Raw genomic sequence first — 4729 nt, forward strand, 5'->3', positions numbered from 1 at the left:
CTATAAATATATGCACATAGATCTATTTCCCCATCCTCATATATAAATATATTTGCATATGTACATGCCTTTATTTGGACCTCTATAAATGCCCTTTGACTTTCCACATGAGGATATCTACATGGTGATTTAATCGCTTGCATTATCTAATATAATCTTCACATTCATTTCATAATATATTTGCTTATTATCCACAGTTGGTATAATATTAGAATTAGTTTTAAAGAAACTAAGGGATTTTTGGTTTGTTTTGTCAAAGTCAAATAATCATAAGAGATTCTGTTTATAGCAGAAGAGAATGGCTCAGAGTAAAATTTGTACAATCAATGTAAACAAGTAGAGAATTGGATAAAATGCATGAAAATGTATTAAGTCATGGAATAATGTACAGTGAAAGAAGATAATCCCTAAAAGACAGGAAGCAAGGGAAGTGAGACCTGTGACTACCTTGGCTCTCCATTTTGAAGTACTTTCTGAGCCATAGAAATCCAAACAGAAGATGACACTGGCTGAGTAGAGAAGAGAGATTTGGATCTCAGGTGACTACAATATGCTAGAAGCAAGGGAAGAAAATACTGGAAAGGAATGAGCAGTGCTATCCTGACAATTGTTCATTTGCTTGTGCCCATTGCTTTGCTTTGTTTGTGAATAATAGTCTATTTACTCATTTTTGTTTACAGTTGAAGCTCTGGGAATCCTAAATTAACATCCTGCTGGTGAACTTCTTATAAACAGGTTTCAACCTGTGTTTTACATTGCTCTGCTGTCCCTTGTCCAAATCAATCGTGATAAGCCTGTTGCCCTCCAGTTTTACGCCAACTCTCTTGCTCAATTTCCCTTGGGAAGACCAATGTCTGCCAGGACTGCATTATGCACAGCTATCAGAATGCAGCTCCTGGGATGCTCTTGCTTATTCTTTGTATGACCTTTCCAAATCAGTGTAGGAAGCATTCTGGAAAGATTTCTGGAAAGATTTCAATTGAGTAACAGGAACAGAGATTATAATAGCTTTCTAACCACCACCAACTTTCTTGGCTGCGGTTATATTCAGCTCTCTTAACTGAGCCTTTAGGTCCGAGTTCATCTCTTACTCAAGAAGAACTGAAGAAATGCCACACTTGAATGCACTGGCTTTTCACCAAAGGGTTTCATAATCTTCACATTTGAACTAACTGTAACCTTTCTATTGCTGAGAGTTGGCTTAGGAAGACCTGAGCCTGTAATAGCCACTATGTCAATCCATCTTGTTGAGGTTCTTCCTCTCTTTCAATGATCCTCTACATTGCCAAGCATGATGTCCTTCTCCAAGGATTGGTCTCTCTTGATAACATGTACAAAGTATGTGCGACAAATCTTACCACCCTTGTCTCTTGAGAGCAAGGGTGTGTTTGATGTACTTCTTCCAAGACAGATTTGCTTATTTTATTGGCAGTCCACAAAGATTCAGTCCATTTGTTTATTCTATTGGCAGTCCATTTGAAGATTCGTCGCCAACCCTGTAGTTTAAATGCCTTGATTTTTCTTCAGTCTTCTTCATTCAATGTCCAACTTTCACATGCATATTAAGCAATAGAAAATATCATGGCTTGAGTCAGGCACACTTTAGTCCTCAAAGTAACAACACCTTAAAGAAGTCTTGTGGGTTTTTTGATCTTCTGACTACTCTTTCCATGAACACTGAATATTGTGTTAGTCTGGGTAGACTACAGAAACAAATTCACAGACACTCATATGTGTATAAAAAAGAGCTTTATATAAAAGAGCAATTGCATATTGAGAAAGCATCCCAGCCCAATCCAGATCAAGTCCATAAGTCCGAATGTAGCCCTTATGTCTGATGCCAATCTATAAATTCCTCTTCAGACTCATGCAAAACATGCAATGATGCCAAATGCAAGATCATAGGCAAGTGGATGGAAAGACTTGTGGATCCAGTGGCAGTGGAAGCATCCACATGGCTCCTCCAGCTCCAGGGCACTAGCGTAGCTCCTTGTGTCTTGTTAGCAGGATAGTCTCACAGGGAGTCAAGCAGAGTCTGTCTGTCCTGCCTCCAGCGAGCTATTTATCTCTGTAATGACTCCAAATGAGATCATCAAGCAATGACCTGATTGACAGGCTAAACTCCACCCCTTCACTCTAAATAGTCTCAAGTTGGCACCAGATTATGTAACTACGACAATTATGGATCCCAGAAAACAAAATCCTTGAAAACTTCAATCTTTTCTCCATTATTCATGATATTACCTGCTGCTCCAGTTGTAAGGATTATGATATTCTTTACATTGAGTTCTAATCCATACTGACTGAAGCTTACACTCCTCTATTTTTGTCTGCAAGTACTTCAAGTACTCTTCGCTTTCAGGAAACAAAGTTGGGTCACCTGCATATCTCTGGTTGTACATAAACCTTCCTCCAATCCTGATGTTGCATTCTTCTTCATATAAATAGCTTCTCTGATTATTTTCTTAGGATATACATTAAATAAATATGGTGAAAGAATCCAGCCCTGAAGCACACACTTTCTGATCCAAAATCATGGAATATTCCCTAGTTCTATTTGAACTACCTCTTGATCCATGTACAGGCTTTGCATGAGCACAATGATGTTTTCTTGAATTCCCACTCTTCTCCATAGTTTGTTGTGATCCACACGGTCAAATGCCTCTGCATAGCCAATGAAGCACAAGTAAACATCTATCTGATATTTTCTGCTGTCAGTCAAGATTCATCTGACCTAGCAGTTACATCTCTTGTTCCACATACTCATTTAAATCTTGCCTGAACTTCTGACAGCTTTGTTTAATGATCTCTAGCAAATTTTATATTGTTCTATAAGTTGTGCAATATGTTGGGTCACCTTTCCTTGGAATGGGTACAAATATGGATCTCTTTCAGTCAGGTGGACTAGTAGCTGTCTTCCAAATTTCTGGGAATAGATGAGTGAGTACTTCCAGTGTTTCATGAGCTTGTTGAAACATTTCTATTTGTATTCCATTAATTTGTTGAGACTTGTTTTTGGCTATTGCTTTCAGTGCAGCCTGGACTTCCTCCTTCAGTACTAACTTTTACATTCCACTAGCTAACAATTATCATTGCAACTTGATTACATGTTTATTCAATTTATAGACTGAAAGTGTCTGCAGAATTCTTCAATTTCTTTTTCATTAGCTTTAGTGGTGGGTACATAAGTTTGAATCATGGTTGAAATGACTGGATTATCTTGTCTGTGGACATCACAGACAGCATTTGATTTCCAAATATATCTTCAAGTGTCCTTTGTGAGAATAAATTCAAAACGCCACTCTTCTTAATTGTAACATTCCCTGTAGAGTGAAGTACATGAACTTTTGAGTCAAAATGGACAATATGTGTCCACTTCAGCTGACGAACACCTATAACATCAATCTTTATACATTCCATTTCATTGTGAAAACATCCAATTTTCCTCTATTCATACTTTATCCATTCCAAGTTCCAATTATTGATTGATGATTGCAGCCAGATATTCTCTTTTTGAGTCAAGCCCTGTCAGCAAATAAAGATCATGAAAGCTTTACTCTAGCAGGCTTTACTCCATCTGTCATTATGGCCAAGTCTACTTTGAGAAAGCACATCTTCTTCGATCACATTTTGGGTGCCTTCTTACCTGAGGGTTTCATCGACTAGCACTACTTCTGACAGTGTTCTGCTTCTACTCATTTTATTGCTGTCCATAGGGTTTTTGAGGTTTACTCATCTGAGGTGGATAGCGTATTCCTCTTCTGTCCTCTGTTCCTAGTCTGGAAGCTCTGCTGAAGCCTGCTCACCTTGAATGACTTTGCTGGCATTTGAAATACTAGTGACATAACTTCCAGCATCCCGACTCCTCAAAACTCTGTACTTGGGCAAATTTGGCCCTCCTGATTTCAAATGGCAGATCATTCTAATCATCTTGAGGAAACCCAACACTCCTGATATTGAGATGAGAGTCTTATCGTTTTAAATGGCACCTGATCAAAACACAGAGAGATCCTGATAATTCAGTGGTTAAGTTTTTTTCTGCTAACCAAAAAGGTTAGTGGGCTGTACTCACCTACTATTTCCTCAGGAGAAAGATGTGGTAGCTGAATTCTATAAAAAATACACATCTTAATTGTGGACTCTTCTTAATATTAGAGAATTATTTCATTGTATGATTTGTGAATCATATGCTAATAAAACTGTTTTTAAATTACATACATCCTTGAGAACCCTATGGAATTGTTCACCAGGTTGAGTAAGGTTGCCTTTAGGGTCTGGGTTTTAAACAAGAACCATTCGAGTAAGCACTGAAATGACTTAGAAAGTGCCCCAAATAAGCTTGAATTAAATAAGGAATGCTTTGAGTAGAAGAAAAATCCATAAAATAATGAGTACTCTAAGATGGAAGAGTAAATAATAAATAATAAATAAAAAATAAGTATCTTGGGCAAAAACATGGTCTTTTAGCTCTAATCATCTTCGATGTATTTTAAGGATAATAAAACCATTGTGCTGGCTGTATGAATAATAGTTTTGATGATTTTTCATTTCTAATATCTATTATTATTTTATAGATAGTGTAATTATGAAAATGCCTCTTTTTCCCATGTAAATTATATTGAGTATTGTTTCTTTTATTTTCTTTTGTTTTGATTACGTGTTCACTAACATTCCTCCTCTTTGTGGGATCTGACTTTTCACCCACTATCAATTCAGCAACGTGAAACAT

At 37.1% G+C, this 4729-nt stretch overlaps 1 pseudogene; it reads right to left on the minus strand.

Moving 5' to 3' along the window:
• Window positions 1-674: 674 nt before the first annotated feature.
• On the minus strand, window positions 675-3930 carry LOC115869714 (annotated as a pseudogene).
• Between the last annotated feature and the right edge of the window lie 799 nt (window positions 3931-4729).

The sequence above is a fragment of the Echinops telfairi genome, unplaced genomic scaffold (genome assembly GCF_000313985.2).
Source record: "Echinops telfairi isolate 266 unplaced genomic scaffold, ASM31398v2 ScPeMD7_41;HRSCAF=154, whole genome shotgun sequence".
In the NCBI taxonomy this organism is placed as follows: domain Eukaryota; kingdom Metazoa; phylum Chordata; class Mammalia; order Afrosoricida; family Tenrecidae; genus Echinops; species Echinops telfairi.